The sequence below is a fragment of the Lissotriton vulgaris genome, chromosome 2_1 (assembly GCF_964263255.1).
Source record: "Lissotriton vulgaris chromosome 2_1, aLisVul1.2, whole genome shotgun sequence".
Classification (NCBI taxonomy): Eukaryota; Metazoa; Chordata; class Amphibia; order Caudata; family Salamandridae; genus Lissotriton; species Lissotriton vulgaris.
Window position 1 is genome coordinate 477,901,029 of NC_141687.1, and position 18,192 is coordinate 477,919,220.

The window sequence follows — 18,192 nt, forward strand, 5'->3', positions numbered from 1 at the left end:
TGTGGTAAATAGGGTCTCTAACAGCCCTCAGCCCTTGTGCCGCTGCACCATTCATTGTTAAACCCCTGCTTGATCCACAGGTATGTAGTTAATCATTCCCTGTTCCTACTAATGAAACCTGATGAAGGCATAAGCAGACACATCATCTGTCTACTTATACTACGGAAACAAGGGTAATACTCAAAGCAGCATTCATTGAAATGATTATGCCGCAGCCTTGTAAATTCAATGTGGTTACTTAAGAAGTGCAAAAGGTGCAAGTGCTTTATAGACTATTCATCTATTTCAAGATACTTTGAAGTTCCAGCAGAACATATGAAATGTAAACTTTCAGTAATTAAAACAAAGCTTTCCTGAATAGGTAATAGACTACAGAAAAGCTTGTTTAAAGTGGATGTAACCTACATTTCTCCCTGCAATAAGTGTTGCCAACAAAGAAATTACACAAAAGCTGTCGTATATCACCAGCATTTTTCATTTTAAATGAATATTCATCATATTCACAGACTTATTTGTTTGCTAATGCTGCTTGCTGTCTCAAAACATCATTGAGATGGAATGGGGGGGAAGTAAACCAAGCCATGCAGCCCCTGGCCTGGGGGTAACCCTTCAAGGGGCCCTCACTCAGCCCAAGGCCAATGAATATCTGTGTGATATGGAGACTCGGGCCCGTTATCACACACTGCAGGGGGCAGTGGTGGTGGACATTTTTTTATAGTGGAGATACTACCATCAGCTACGTCATTGGAGTAATTCGGATTGTGGAACTTTCAAGCATGACACAGTAAACAAGTTAAGCAAACTTATTCAGCAGGACAGTGGTAAGATTGTGGAATGTAGCTGGTGGTGCCTTTTGGAGAACACTGCCACAAATGTAGTAATAAAGAATGGTGTGGTAGCACAATGTCATTTACGAACAGCTCATCCTCCATTGAAATGCCCATAAACTGTACTCAATGATTACAAAAACCGCGGGTCTAGACAACATGTGCACTACTATGTCCCCTTCCAGGGTTCTTAATCAAATATGACTCACTTAATCATTGGTAACAATAGTAAAAAACATTCAACTTGAAATATGCATTCAAATGTTGTTTCCAAAACATGCAAAATGTAAGTGGAATAAACAAATAGTCTGTTGAAATGATGTAAAGAAGAAGACGCAGTAATTGGTAGGTCGTTCAATTAAAAGGTGTTTCTTTTATTTTCAGGAATATTGATGAATTATTTCAATCCCAATGCTTTTCGGGCCTCTACCAGGCCCTTCATCAGGGGTATCTATGGACAAGAAGATATCATTTGTGCCATCAATATATTAAGGACAGTTCATATATTAACTCGCTTTTCAAAACAGTTATAACCTCAAAACAAAAAAATTCCATATATTAAATAGAAACCAGTCTAAATATAAACCATCTGCTTATGATCAGATTGGTGGAAAAATAATGAAAATCAGATTGAGAATGTTGGTTACTCCTTCTCAGACTCCTTCTCACATCAACTGCAAGTAAACCCATATCACCAATGAAAACATGAGCGAATCAGTATGATTGAAATGCGCAATAAAAAGAATAGAAAACGCTTCTGATCATACACAGGAAACGCGTGTGATAAACATATTTGTGCTATTATTCTTATGGTGAACAGAAAATGATGTCCAGTGAAAGAATGCTAAGTTAAAAAAAATGTAACAAGATTCTAATAATACGACAATCCTGGATCAGCAGATATGGTAAGCAAATCGCCGTAGCCTCTAAAGTGACTGAATTCCTTAGCAATAGTGAGACAAAAGGTAAAGTAAGACATAAACCAGTCTGAAAAAAACAAACTGAAAACAGTGCTCTCTAACTAATATGTCAGGGAATTCTCACTCTGTACTAACCTCGGGGCATATTACCAAGGTGGGCGATATGTGATAATTCTATCGCCCTATTAGCAAGCTGTCGCTAAGAGCAGTTAGCGACAGCTTGTAGGCGATAGCGAGCGGTTTGGGGCCCGCTTTGCATGTCAGCCATATTTATCGCTATTAACATGCAAAGTGGGCGTACCCTACCTGTTAGCGACTGAAAGCAGTCGCTATCGCCTTTTAGCAAGGCAGGCGTAGTGATGGAAATATTCGCGCTAAACGCGAATATCTCCAAAAACTAACGCCTGCTCAGACCAGTTCTTAGCCATTATATCCAATGGGAGGTGAATATAATGGCTAAGACCCTGTTAGCGATAATGCATGAATATCGCTGTATTCTCAGCGTTATTCACAGATTTCGCCGCCATCGCCGGAAATATTATCGCTTTTTAGATAAACGTTGCTAATAGCACATTATCTCAGCGATAATATCCGGCGATGTGCGGCGATGGTAATATGCCCCCTCGTTCTTCCCAGAGTGAGAAGGTGATATGAACGTGTCTCGCGCAAGAGCCACGGTGAACCAAATGTAGGACCGCCATTGAATAAATACTGCATGAATCATACTAAGTAACGTGTACGCACCAAGTAATTTGGTGAAAGAAAAGAAAAGAAAAATTGACTTCCTGAAAAACAAGATGTGATATTAAAGTGACGATAACGTTTCTTATAGAAAGCTTCTTCCAAAAAAAAGACAAGGAAAGGACAGGAATGTGCTGTATTTAAAAGACTACGGGCCATTTGTACAAAGAAGTGGTAGAGTGAGACGTTAACTATCATGGCTGAATGCCTCACTCCGCCGCTTGAGAAACGCAGAACTGCAACATATTTCCAAGAATATGGTGTATTCTTCCGTTTCGCACTGTACTGGCACGAAGTTTAGCACTGTAGTTCAAGGGTGTCTGTGTGTAAGGGTAAGATTGTTTAAGTGTAGGAAGGTGTCCCTTCCTGCACATAAACAATCTTTTAGATGCCGTATTGTCACTTCTATGTGTGCTGCTTAATGCAGCTCACATGGAAGTTACAAAATGAATTTTTCTTAAAAATATTGTTTATGTGCAGGGAGGGACACCTTCCTACACATAAACAATCCAAAACGCTTTGCTTTTTCCATGTGAGCTGCACAAGGCAGCACACATGGAAAAAGCAAAAACGAGGAAAAGCATTTCTCCTTGTTTCGCCAAGATAAGACCAGGTTTTCCTTGGTCTTAATTTTGTTGCTGCCACCTATTCATATCACCCTTGTAAATAAGGAGCAGTGTAAAAATCAATGGGTGTTGCGGTGAAATGCCCACTGCAACACCCACTGCCCACCGCTTTCGCGCTAATCATAGCGTGAAAGGGGGCCTTATTTAAATAAGAGCATTAAGTCTCATTAAGTGGCTTAATGATGCCTTGTAAATACGGTGAAGCCCCTATCGCCACAGGAACATCGGAAAAAGTGACGTTCCCTTGGCAATAGGGGCTTGTACTTATTCCCCTATGGAGCATTCCTGCCTCTGTCCCTGTGCTGGTGCTGTTTTGGATGTCTAGCGTCAACATAAACCCCCTAGCACCATGGTGGAAGGGTGTCTGTATTGTAAGGAGGATTCGTTTTGTGCAGGAAGGGGCTCCCTCCACCATAAAAACAATCTGCTGAGTCATTTTTCTCTTTCTATATATTACACACAATGCTGCACACAGCTTCATGGTTATTCTTGTAGATCTAAAAAATGAATGATAAAGTATGCTCAACTCAACTGTCCACACATGATTAAACTGAAAACAAAAGTGGATTGTTGCAAACATTACGATTGGTGCGTATTAATACCATACACACCAAGGGGTGATCATTGATCTATAAACGAGACACGTGTTCTGTGAAAAATAAGCTGTCAGTGTTATTGAGTGAAAATTACTGAGCAATGTGGTTGTGACGAAATCAGTTTCTAAAGTCGTCTCAACAGACAAAAAAAAGTATCCGTTATTATAAAGAAAAGTATAGTAAGGGGTGAAGACATCATACAAGCTGTCAAGAAATTCCATGCTTAATAAAATGTGCTCTTGTGAGTGATCAAGTATCTGTGCCCATTAGTTAACAAAGTCTGAAATTGAACAAACAGTGACTATTACGTCTAAGTGAAAACGGAGATCTTCCAGAGTGCTCGCATTGAGCCTAAACACAACCCAATTGGTTCAGCATGCTACGAGTTGTGTTAAAGTTGCTATAACCATTTAGTCAAACAGGTCATCGCGCAAGAATTCACTGTCCACAACTTCTTAGTAAGCAAGAAAGGCCACTTTATTAAGACATGTGTGAAACCAAAACATCTTTCAACATATTTCATTTATTTATTTATTTATTAAACCCAAATCTTTCAGCTCACTGAGCAACCTTAATAAGAAGTAAACCCCCACCAAGTAAAACCTCACAAACCAAAGGCAACTAACTCCTGTACTACCCTCTCCTGTCCTTTACCTGCCCTTTGAGGATGGACCAAACTGCTCCAGGCTGCCCACCCCCCACTAAAAACCCGCCAACCAGGAAAACCTTTAGAGTTTTCCTGCCCCACCTAGAAAGCAAATTAAACATAACTTTGAGAACACCGCAACTGAACATCCCAAAACATTTGGCAATCAAAGCACGTAATTCTGAGAAATAAAAGGACTGATCCAACTAGAAAAGGAGAAACCCCATCCTCACGAAACAAATGACGCTCAGAAACTTGTAATGAAGATGAGCCAAACTGAAAATATCATGCCCTTACAAAACAGTTGCATAGATTGGTTCAGTTTCCTCCTCGCTCTGTCCACAGCTGTGCGATTCAGAGCTCCGTTCCAGCGTAGACGTGGTACAAATTCCGTACAGATCACCATGGTGCTCGCCCAGGCGTCCTTGATGACTTCCAAATCCATCTTCATCATTCTTATCAAAGCCAGACCAGATAGAGAAACCAGATCATTTTCACCCAAGTGAATTATGAGCAAGACTGGTGGACCCCCTCGCCCTCACAGAGTGTAGACAAAATGAAACAATCCCCCCAACACATTCCCCCTTTACCATGCCAATATGCTTCATGCGTTAACTGCTGAGACCAAGAGACCGTTCACAAATTATGGCGTTCTGCAGAGACTGCGGCCCATTTCAAGAAGGAGTGACCAAAAATCCAAACCCTCCTGTAACTCTGACCATCCAGTGCAAAGGACCTAGGGGAAAGAACACATATTAACAAAAAGAAGATGCACTACTTTCTAACATATTATTCGCAGCATCTCAACCTCCATCTCCAAATTCTGCGTATCCGAGACCAATCCCACCCCAATCTGGCAGCCTCAGTTGCCGCCCCAATCCTAAAAGAATGGGTGCCAAAGTGTAAAGGATTCTGCCGCAACCTCAAAAGTACCTACATTAAAATGGCCAATAACCTAAAAGCAGAAGAATCCATGAAAACCTCCCATTCCCGAACCTGGCAACAAGAACCAAACCACTCCTCCCCAGGAAAACCCACGTACCCCTATCCAAATGAATCCGTGTTAGAGACTCGTAGCCAAAGGCGCAATCTATCCCCTTCCACAAAAACCTCAGTACTAGACATGCCAGACCTTTGTTGCAGACCCAAGGGTTCCGAAGCCCAAATTACCCCAAAAATAACCATACAAAACACAACCTAAATTTGACGCACTCAAAATCATCTTAACAGCAAGAAGGCAACTGTGACCATATTTGCTGAAGTAAATCAAAAGTGACAGGCTACCGCAGCCTCTTAGAACCAGCCTGTAGCCCACCCAAACCTATCAAAACATTTTTGACCAAAAACACCCCCCACCAGATCCCACCCCCACCTGAGCTGCCCATAAAAAGAGATCCCGTCCAGTTTTAGTGTAAAACAAAAACTCAACAAAAACTGCTCCTCAGACATCCCCTCCCCCCCCTTGGAAAAAGGAATTCATCACCAAATTTCTAAAATTCCTGCCATGCTTGGAAGTAACTCCGCCGAGTAAAAGTAGCCACTGAATTCTCGACCAACTGGGTGACCCTCAAACCCCCATGCCCACTGTGGGATCTGTGTCTGCTCGAGATCGGTCCCAGGAGCCAGTCTGCAGAACTCCATCCACAGAAATCGAGATAAAGCGTCTGCTATACAATTAGATGTCCCCGGATCATGTCTTGCTTTGAAAATAATATGCATCTGCAGGCATCTCAACAGGAAAGCACACAACAGCTTCAGCACACGCAAATCCTATGCTCTTTGCCTGTTAACCAATTCCACAACTGACAAATCATTAAACTTGAATAACCCAGTCCTGTTCTTGAATTCCTTGCCCCAGATGTACCGGGCCACCAGCAAATGAAACAACTCCAAAAATGCAATACTGCGACCCTGATGCTGCAGTGAACAGTCCATCTTGCAGCGCACCAGCGCCCCACCCAGAAGATGTCAAATCCCAGAGCACCAGACATATCTGTGTAGATTCGTACCTACCAAATCGTGTCCTCATCCGCAATAAGTCGGAAATCACCAATTGCCTTTGAGGTACCACGCCCAGAGGTGAAACAATCAAATCAGGCAATGGACAGTGCACAAAAGGACCAACAAATCCTGCCTGCAACAAGTTCAGCTTCCAATTTATTCCCCACAACCTGGGGACTCTCTTTCGTGGACTGCAAGTTATCAGACCACCTACCCTGCCGGGTCCCCAGTAACCAATCGTAAAACCCACCTTGAAGCCCCATAACAAGCGCTTTGCTGCACCAGAGTCTGGATAATCCTGCCATCACCATTCCAAGACCGTCACCTTAAAAGGAGTAGGAGCCCTTTGGGACAAACTGAAAGGACTGGCCTCTGCCCCCTTCTCCCCTCCCTTGACCTCCAAAACGTTGTCCCAGGAAGCAGCGTGTGAGAGGGTGCCTGCCCCCACATTGTGAACACTCATGTTTATACTTACAGAACTGTCGGGTGACACATCAACAACTTCATTATTCCAAATCCTCGATTTTGTTTTGACTGACAATTGAGAACCCAGAGACATACCAATACCTGAATAAGGCAATTTCTTATTTATGCTTGTATCCTCTTCCTCCTGGGCCTTGTGTTGATCAGAGTCCCCTGTCCGCCCATTTGAAATGGCAGCATCGTCCCCTCAAGACTTATCATTCACATCCGCTTGACGCACAGGCAGCGGTTTAATAGCAACTTGCTCTCCAGCATTCCCATCCGCAATACCAATAGATCAAGTACACTTAACTGGGAGACTCTCCCCTTGTCGAACAATTTCTGCCGAAACACCGTAGGGTCCCCTTGTCGTGGCTTGCTGGTCGAAGAGAATGATGAAACACAAGCTTTTGCGTGGTCCGCACTTGACTCCTGCAAACAACTAAGCAAACCAGATTGCCCCAAAACTCCCCTCCGAGTCATGACTGTCACAAGTGGAACTTCCACATCTCGAAATGCACCCTCCTCCAGATCATCATCATAAACATCCATAAGCAGTTCATCTGCATGCCCAGCATTAACCCCACTGCCACTGGGCCATTTTCCATCAATTCCACCATCGTAAAAGTGCCATAAAATATCGTCATTGCGCACTGCGCCTCACACCCCAGAAGAGAAATCCGCTCCAGATCCCCCTCCTGTGCCCTCCTCCCCAGACTGCACCACCTCAAGTGCAGTCCGCAATTTCTTCTTGGCAGCCGTGGACCGGCTCAACATAGCTGATAACCTTTCCTGTAGGGCTGCACGAGCCATACCATACCTGAAATAGAGACCCGCAAGCCCCCCCGCTGCACCAGAAACATCAGCCGCTGAAACTGCACTGGACCCCGTGCCCCCACCCATGTACCACCCTCCTGCGCACCGCACGCCCATTGAACAGCAAGGACCCGGCCCACACCAGGAGAACAAAAGGAAAAAACGCCGGGGGACAACAGCTGCACTTATACAGGAGTCCCAACACCCTCCAAAAAACTGTGGCACCTGGGTATGACTCAGGCAGATGGAGTGAGCACAGCTGGGGGCTCAGAATTATGCAAAGAACCAACTGACAACGTCACCGCAGGCAGTAAAAAAGGCAGCCCCTACCACCTCTACCAAAGGATTAGGCTCACACTGAAGCGGCAACCCCCCGCCCCCATGCCCCACAACCAAGCCAGCTGGGGAAACAGAGTTTTTATTTATTTATTTATGCATTGTTATATACCGCAGACTTTACCCGAGGGTGTCATAGCGCTTACCATAGGAACAGAACTGAAAAATGAGAACATTACAAGAACAAATCACAAAAACAAAAGTTACATTACATGAGCCCAAAGTGACTATCTTGGGCAAACAAAATACAAGAAATAGCAGACGGGGCATTACAGGAAGAAAAAATGACGTGTGCAGGTTACCAAAAGCGTACAAAGTACAAGTAGAGGTATAATACTGCATTAAATGGAAGACACTCAAACACAAGAACAAACGTTACGTAGGCAATGGTGGCACTTGTGCAAGTATCTAAAGCAAACAAAATATAAGAGGTAGCAAACAGTGTGTCACAAGAGAACAGAGACGAGTGCATGTTACAAAAGAGTAACACAGGTAAAAGGGGGCATTACTGCAATAAATGGCAGTCTCTCAAACCACACGAATACACTGGGAAGGCACTTCCATAGTCATGGAGAATAGAAATGTTCTATACTAAAGGGTCTTCCTGCAGATAATAATGACCAAAATCCAAGGACTGAGCCTGCTGTGGTGAAGGAGACAATACAGAAGGCCTGACAGGACACTGAATGGCCTGAGCAAAAACCTGGCCAGCACCAACACATACCAGTGAAGCAGGGGCACTGGGAGGTGGGGAAATAGTTAACTGAAAGCTGCTCACACTGGCATGGCTCCACCCCGACCTCCCCCGAGCTCTGGAAAAGCCAAGGGCACACCACCAAGAGCCCCACCCCCGGACAGAGCAGCCCGCCCAAAGGACCGCCCCTGCCTCTCACTAGACACCACCCAGCGGCCCTCCCGCCCCGGGGGGGGGCAGAACAGACCTCCGGAGTAGCGCCCAGCGATGGGGGGGCAGCACCAACCAGCTGGCACTCAACCCCTCACTCACCGGCTCAATGGGCATGAAAGCAGCGCCGTCCTCAAGTCGACGGCGGAGACAGACAGGCAGAGACTGCCTAGGCCACGCCTCCAGCCGCCTTCCTGCAAGGGCATGCGCGCCCAACCAGCGCCACACCAGAAGCTCCAGCCACAAGGGGGGTCCTCCCGGCCCCCTACCCGAAAGCTTGGCGAGCCCTCCGAACCTCCGCCCTCACCACAAAACAAACGCCGCCACCCGCCTCCCGCCGGTAAACTCCCTTCCCGAATCCCTGCGCTAGCCCTATATGTAGCCTCTGTCCCTTACTAATCATCCCACCTGTGGCCACCTCGTCTGCGCGAACCAGCCCAGGGAGAGACCGGCTCATGCACGGCTCTCCCTGGGTCCCCCCATACCCATGCATTGATAATTCATGTGAAACAAAGGCGAGAACCTTACCGGAGTGCTCAGGTTGCACCTCGACAAAGGTACATCTAACGGCTCACTGCGTGTGATGTGATACGTGAGTACGTCATAACGTTACCATTTGAAGGGAAATCCCCATTGAAGTGAAATATGCATGCATCTCCCGTGCATCAATAAAGTTTATTTAGAGTGCATAAATAAAGTAAGCCCGTGGCAAACGAAAACCCAGTGTCCAAAATTAAAGGAAACATACTCCAAAATATATACAAGTGTGATATAAAACACACAATTACAAACAACAATCTGAATTAGAAGATCAATTTCAAGTCAGCGTCTATAGATTTCATAGGAAGCAGTGATATTCCAATATGCAGTTCATTAACAAAGGCTGCATTGCCTGTAATTTCCTGATCCAGAAGAATTCAGATCTTGCTAAGAATAGTTGTGGATCTCAGTAAGTTTTTGGCTGACCACTTCAAGAATGGTAAATTGCAATTGCGCAATGTTATGTCTGGCTTCCAGCCTGTGCATTGCCACAGTTGATTTTGAATTTTGTAGTCTAATGTTGCTTTTGTGCTCCATAATGCGTACTTTTATTTTACATTCTGTTCTTCCCACATAAATCTTGCCACATGGGCATTTCAGAGCTTAGATCTCCTTGGCTGTATCGCATGTGCTTTAATGTTGTAACTGAATTTTTGTACCATTGATGGGATGAATACAAATGTTGCCAATGATTGCGTTGTTGCAGTGCACACAGTTCATGCATTTTTGCATGCCTTTAAACAATCATGTCTGTGTTGGATGTTTTTTGGAAAGTAATTCTTGTAAGTTATTGGGTTGTTAATATGCAAATATTGGCCGCTGTGAAAAGAATTGACTCGAATCTAGTTCAGTTTGGATCACGGACTAATGTTTCATTATGATTGATTTGATTGCATGAGATTGAGTGGAATGTTTCAGAACGCAAATGGTAGTTAGGGTTCAATTCCGTTCTCTGGTTTTAAAAAATTCTTCTCGCTTAATATTTGTGATTCTTTGAATGGCATCTTTAACTATATGATGAGGATAACCACTTTGTTGGTATTTGTGTGTAAATTGGTAAATTGTTGCATCTGCTTCCTCTGGGTTAGAGGTTATTCTCTTCAAGTGGATAAACTGTGAATAGGGAAGATGTTTCTTTAAGGATTTCTGATGAAAGCTTTTGAAATGTAAGGCATTGTTCCAATCTGTTGTAAATAAAGGATGGACAGTCATGTAGATTCTTTAAGCTCCTTTATTCAAGTAAGATGGTGATAGGATATACAGGAGAGGAGATAAATCTAGTTACAACACTATCCTTGGGTTTGGTGAATACATTAGTTTTGATGAGCCCTGATTCAATTTGAAAGAGTACATCCAAAAATGCTCGAATTCCTGTACAATGTATGCTAGAGGGCTCAGATAAATGCTGAACAGGGTTGGGCTTAGTGACTGCATAAATCTCTGTATGATACATGGCTATAAGGTGGGAAAACCATTAAAGAAACTAAGGCGGGAAGTGGTCCAGCCAGACCGTCACTATACAGTCTTAAAACCATCATTGCAGTAAACATAAATTCCTGTGCCTGTCTTGGAACTGCTTCATTTCAAACCCCATATAGTATAAGTTGAGGGGCTATTTCTGTATTTAAATCAAGTTTTCTCTCCGGGAAATCCATGATGTCCCCTAGGAGACTCCCCAGAACTGGGCAACCTGAGAACACGTGAATTAAATCGGCGACTTATAATTGGCAGCGTGGACAATGCACATTTCTAGACCCACACCATTTCGCAATCCCCAGCATATAGTATAACTTAAAACTAGTTTTGAATGCTGTACTTGCAAATTAGTAGAGACTAAAAGGCACATGCATCAACATTTCATTTTTCGATTCTTCATTTGAGAAAAATAAGGAATCGCAAATAAAGAATCGCAAAATGAAATGCATCATTTTTTTCTTATTTTTTTTGCAATTCGGTAAAAATCGCAATTTTTACCGAATCACAGGAAAAATGCGAATTCTTATTTGCGAAGTCGCATTTTGATGCATTCTAATGACATCACTAGCCTTGTTCAAACTGGAGGAGTGGCAGTTGACAGTTGAAGCTCTGCTTGCAGCAACTGGAGGAGTGTGTTTGTGTGCTGTTGAAGCTGAAATGGCCTCAGAAAATGCTGTTGAAGACCTGCATGCCAGAAAAAAGGAAAATAAAATTCAGTGACCAGGAGCTGGAAATACTGATAGAAGAGGTCACTTTGAGGCAGGACCAGCTTTTTGAAAAGCAATCTCTGAAGGTTTCTGAAGGAGTAAAGAGAAAACTTTGGCTTGTAATACAAGCCAAGGTGAATGCAGTGGGGGTCGCCCACCATGATATTATTAACCTCCAGAAACGCTGGTATGACCTGCGCAGTCGTGCCAAGGAAAGAATTGCCAACTGGATAAAGGCTGCGAAAAGGACTGGTGGAGGCACACCCAGGGATCGACCAAATACCCCCCTTGAGGACATGGTTGAAGGAACCCTTGCAACTGAAGCAGTCATTGGAGTAATACAAATTGACACCTCAGAGCATGCTGGCCCATCTCAAGGTAAGAGTACATACATTGTTTTGTAGTGTAAATGTGAGTGTAAGAGACCCCTAATATTTTCCAAGGTGCTCATTAACAATCCCCCACATGTAAATTTTAGTTTGTGGGACGTAGGAGTTCAGAATGACACTTTTAATGAAAGAAGCACTGCATCATGGGAGTCGTAGTCCATGTAACTTAAAAATAAGAAAAATTACGACAATGATTTTAAAATTCAAAGTACCACATCAACACTGTTAGAATAGGACACCAGCCATGATGCATGTGTTTTTATTTTCAAAATTAGTTAATTTAATGTCACAAAAAGTGCAAAATGTAAAAGTAACATACTGTTTGCACTCTCTTAATCATAGATGGAGAACAGGACACTCATACCAATGAATTTACAGAGACATATACTGAGGAAATGCAGAGGACAGCAGAAATTAATTCAGATACTTCTTCACCCACTGTACAGACAAGAAATCAAAGAAATAGAGTGCGCCATCTGCAGCACTCAGACAGTGATGAAGACCCAAATGTCCATGTTCATGACCAACAGAGTGCTGAAACCCCTGCAACCCAACACACACAGCTAAGAAGGCGTAACATGATCCAACAATTTTTTAGGCGCAGCGCACGTCCATCACAACACAGATCATCCTTAGAAGATGACAGCAACGCCAGTGTTGTAGAGTTGAAGCTGCTGAAAGTCCAACGCCTACAAGGGAAACATATAAGGGTTATGAAGGGCAAAATGATTGACATCAGTAAAGATATTACTGCTATGAACAACAGTCTGACTCAAATGACAGAGGTTATTGCAAAAGCACATATGGCGTCAACAGAGAAACTTGACCGGATGGCAACAGCAATGGAAAGAATGTGTGAAGCTATACAAGCACAGCAAGTAGGGAGTGCCAGTAGGCACAATAGGTCAGTGACCAGCATGCAGGCTTACAGAAGGACAATGAATCGTCTGTCTGGCAACACTGCACAGCTAATCAAGCATACAGTTGGCATGCAAAAGGAGATGACACAATGTTGTGGGGAGATTTACAGAGGAATGATGTCACTGAAGTATGTTGTAGATGAAATGCAACATGAGAAAAGAACTGGAAACTTACAACCACTGGGGGGTAGTGATGTTTGCTAGCAAGTCAGTAGCCAAGCTAAAAGTACTCATGCTGGAGAACGCCGCAGCTCCAGAAAACAAGACAATGCAAGCAGCATGCCTATGGGTGGTGCTAATCTTACAGGCAAGGCGTTAGGGGTGCGAGGACACAAAAAATGAATTTGAAAACTACTTGCATGCCTTTTGAAGGACATCTGAATATCAATGCGTTGCTATGACTGAGGAAAGTAAATGCAAAATAATTTACTGTTTGAACCATGCATGCATGAAGATGTCCTGAGTAAAAACGTATAAGTTTGGCACAAGACTGAGTTGCATAGTTCTTACCTCTTTTAAAAGTAATGTTGAGTTATCTCTGCCCTTCTTCTCCTCCCCTCTGCTGCGTCAGGTCCATGTAATCTTGGTTGTGGTTGTTGAGGCTGGTTGTCAATGTTAGGTAGTACATCCTCCAACTCCAGTTCTAGCCCTCTCCTAGTGGCTAGTTTGTGCAGCATGGCACATGTTGCAACTATTTTACAGCAAACATCTGGACGATATTGTAATGCTCCGCCTGTCTTATGAAGTATGCGAAACAGAGACTTCAAAACACCAAAAGTCCTCTCTATGACATTGCGGGTTGCTATGTGGGCATGGTTGTACTGCTGTTCTTTGCGGGTTGCTGGATTGAGATAGGGTGTGAGTATGAATGACCTCACAGCATATGCACTGTCACCTATGGAATGGGTAAATGGGATGCACAAAGTATGAATATAATGGGACAGCATGGTACAGAGAGAATTAACAATTATTTTAAATGTATTTACCTAGCAAATATCCATCTTCAAATTCTCCTGCAAGCAGTCGTGTGTGGATGGCACTATGTCTAAATATATAGGAATCATGGGCACTTCCAGGGTAACTTGCAACTAAATCAGTGATGATAGTTTTTGAATTGCAAGTTGCTTGAATGTTTAGAGAATGGTAACATTTCCGGTTGCGGTAAATTTACTCATTTTCAGATGGGGGACAAATGGGAACATGTGTGCCATTTATACAGCCAATGACATGGGGAAAATGTGCCATGTTGTAGAAGTCTAACTTTGTTTGAAGCAATTCCTGCTGTGTGCTTGGAAATGTAATATGATGCCTTATCCTTTGCAACATGGCATTTAGAAAATCATTGAAAAATCTAGAAAGGGAACTCTGGGACACACCACCAGCAATGGCTATGACACCCTGAAAGGACCCCGAGGCAAGGAGGTGTAGGGAACACAATACCTGTACATAGGTAAGTATGGCTTGGGTCCTACGTGTTTGTCTCTTCAAGATTGGGTCCAATTCAGCTATCAAGTCTAAAATGGAGTCAGCATTTAGCCTATACTTATCATAAATTTCTGGCTCTGTCTGGCCTAGTAAAGTGACGCGCACTCTGAATATTCTTTCATGGACCATCCTTCTCCTCCTTGCTGCTGCTCTCAACCTGAACCTACGTGCCAGGACAATGACTGCTGCCATTCTGGAAGAGTTTCACATGCATTGTGCAACCCCTTAAATGCACTCAAAATGAGTTTCACCTGGATTTTTTTTTAAAATTACCACCTGGTCTGACTTCTTCTAAAAATAAGAATTCTAAATTCCGATTTTTTAAGAAATCGCAAATTGCGATTTTCCATGCATGCAGTTTTTGACAAAAATTTTGCGATTCCTTATTTTTGCGATTTTTTAAGGAATAGCAAACACATTTGCGATTCCTTATTTTGTGGAAAAAACACTTTCACCATGATGCATCCCAGTTGTTTAAATTGCATTCGCAAACGGCCGAATTTTGCGATTTGCACCATTTGCGAATGCAATTTAGATTGATGCATGTGCCCATAAAATACATAGGGCAAGATCCTGAGACGCCAAACAAATGTCTTTTCCTACCTGTGCCTTCCCTTGCCATCAACTATCCTAGTTGTCTATATCATCTGGCATAAACCAATCAATAGCTGGTAGACCCAAAAGGAGTTTTGGTTGTCAAGACCTTTTCTATCGACTCCATCCTAGAAAACCCATCAACCCCACCCCCTTTCCTCTGAAGACAATCACAGACCTGCAAATATTTTAAAATTAATTGTGCCCCAGATCAAAATTGAGCCGGAGGGTCTCAAATGTGTTTATTTCATTTTCCTGGTAGAAATCTCCCAGCTTACAGTGGTGACCCTCTTCCCAGCAACTCACGTGAGCATCCCAAACAAATTCAGGCAGAATAGGGTTCTTTTGTAAAGGAGTATAAAGGTTTAATCGACCCAGCCCTACTTTCCTATGAACCCCTGCCCAAATTTTATAGGCAGATTGAAGGGTCTTAAATCTCGTTCTAGCTGCCATATGTGAACCCTACATGCTTCTTTCCTGATCAACCACTCATACAGGGTAGGAAAATAAGTGGCATCCAGCCTAACCCCCTCTTTAATCCTAAAGAAGATTGCCATCTGTTGCAAAGCAGTGGCCCAGTAATGCAGTCTGAAATTAGGGCCCACCAACCCCCCACAATCTTTCGGGAGGGACGTGTATATAAGCACTCTTATGGGTCTGACATATACCCATAGAAATATTGAGACCATCTCATCAATTGCCATGAAACCCATGATTCACTATCTCAATAGGAATAGCTCTGAAAAAATAAAGAATTTTTTGCAAAAATATCATTTCCACGACATTAGTTCTTCCAATCAAAGATAGTTGTAGATTATTCATTCTCTCGAAGTCCACTTTGGTGTTCCTGATTAACAGATCTAGATTTGTTTTAACAATTTTTTCTATTTAGGATACTATATCGACTTCCAAATAGATAGATCCCTCTATAACCCACCTATCTTCACATCTAGCCTTGCCATTAATAATTATTTGGTTTTTATCTTCATTTAACAGTTAGCCCCAATATTTACCAAACCTATTAGCCTCTGCCTCTATTTCTCTCAATGCCATCCCTGGATCTGGGGAACCCACCGATAGATCGTCCACATATGCTAGAATTTTAGTTTCCCAGCCCTGAAATCCTACGTTTAAATTGAATGTATTATTTTCTATCCTCCTTATCAATGTATCTATGTACAGGGCAAATAGCAGAGGGGAACTCGGACATCCCTGTCTTGTACCCTGTTGTATTGTTATCAGCTCCGACTGCCCAACCATAAGCGAGATTTTAGCTATCAGGTTCCAGGAGAGGTTTTTAACAGACAGGCCAAACCTAGTCCATAGGCCCATTTTTCCCTCAATGGCCAGAGATACTGCCAGGAGACCCTATTGAATGTTTTCTCTGCATCCAAGACTATTAGCGCCATAGGGCCTCCTTTTACTGAAACTGTATCAAAAAGGCTAGTTACTCACCAGATATGATCTGTTGTTTCCCGCCATTGGTTAAAACCATGCAGCCCAGGGGACAGGATCTTTCTTAGTAACACTGACACCCTCAAAGCCCAAATTCTTTTAAAGATTTTAGAATTATTTTTCATTAAGGTAATGGTCAGTAAGACCCTAATTCTTGCAGAGAATTCTTTTTTAGGGAACACTGCAATATTTCACTGTATTCATAGAAATTATGTTTTTGTACCATGTATTTATCAGCAGCTTTCTTTGTTGAGATATTAATTATAGCTGCCTGTGCGACTGCTACTCTCAATTATGCCTTCTGGGTCTCCAAAATCCCTGACCACTGCTATATCATATTATTTCTAGCTAAAGGGTTTTAAGTGACTCAGGAGGTGTGGCGCTCTGCTGTGTGGACATTCCTGTAGTTCCGTAATTTAGTTAAATAGTACTTCCTATAGGGACAATTTGGGAACCCCTTAGGTCAGGAGTCTGGGGGGAGACTGCACGTTTTAGTTGAGCTTGCCAAAAGAAGGACACATTTTATCTGGCGAATCTATATAAGGGTCTCTCACTAGCAGAGAAGTGCACGTCACTTATAAAGTGACCATATAGTAATCGGTAAATTTAATGAGGAGCGGAGTCGTGGCTGGGGGCTGTTCTAGCTGACTTCACTGGGGCTAGCTCCTCAAATCTTGTTTGCAGCCATTTCTGAACCAGAGCCAGGTCAGCATCTAGAATCCCTGTAAGTTTGCACGGATGTTTACAAAGAGCATCTGATAGCATATCTGGTGAAACTAGATGAAACGCTCTAGACTGTCGAGTCACACCCTTCTGTGCTCTCTGGCTGGACCTTGTCTCATGTGAGATAGCGAAGTTTATTAAAAAGTGATCTGACCATAAGACAGGGAGCGGCGGGACACCTCGATCGGCATCGTAGAAAAGATTAGATCTAAAGTGTGGCCTTTAACATGGGTAGGACTATCAATAAAAGGGACTAGCCCCAACAGTGCAGTAATATCTCGCAGCTTGGAAGCATCAGAATCCGCAATCGAGTCCATATGCAAGTTTAAGTCACCTAACAACACACAGTGAGCTGATCGCATGCAGGGTACGGAAAGAGCTGCCTGCAAGTCCTCGAAGAAGGAGCCAATGGGCCCAGGTGGTCTATAAACGAGGATCCCCGTGCAAGTCTGAGAGGCAGACAAACTAAGTGTAAAGCCTAAGGCTTCACATCCTGCGATATTCTCCACAGGGAAAGAGGAACATACAAGGGCCTTATCCACTATCAGGGCCACTCCTCCTCCTCTGCCCCCAATTCTGTCTCTTCTTAAAATGGTATAATTAGACGGTAGGGCACAGGCAACATCCGGTTCAGATCCTGCCCCCAACCACGTCTCAGTTAAAAACAGACCTGATATATTGGAGTCTACAAGAAGATTTCAGATGTCCGTGGAATGGCGGACCAGGGACCTAGGGGCCTCATTTATGAAAAGTGACGCATCGCTGCGTGAAAACAGCGATGCGTCACTTTTCACTGCGCACTCCTTGCGACACCAATGATGCGTCATATTTAATGTATGACGCATCATGTCGCAAGGACTCAGTATTTCTGACGCATCTGTAAGCGCAAAAGTGACGCATTGCTGGAGTGTGTCACAAAAGTGACGCAACTCCAGCAATGCGTCCTTTCACATGGGGAAAGCCCCATGTGAAAGGGCTTGCGTCAGTCTTACGCCTGCTGTGAGGCAGGCGCAAGATTTTGACGCAAC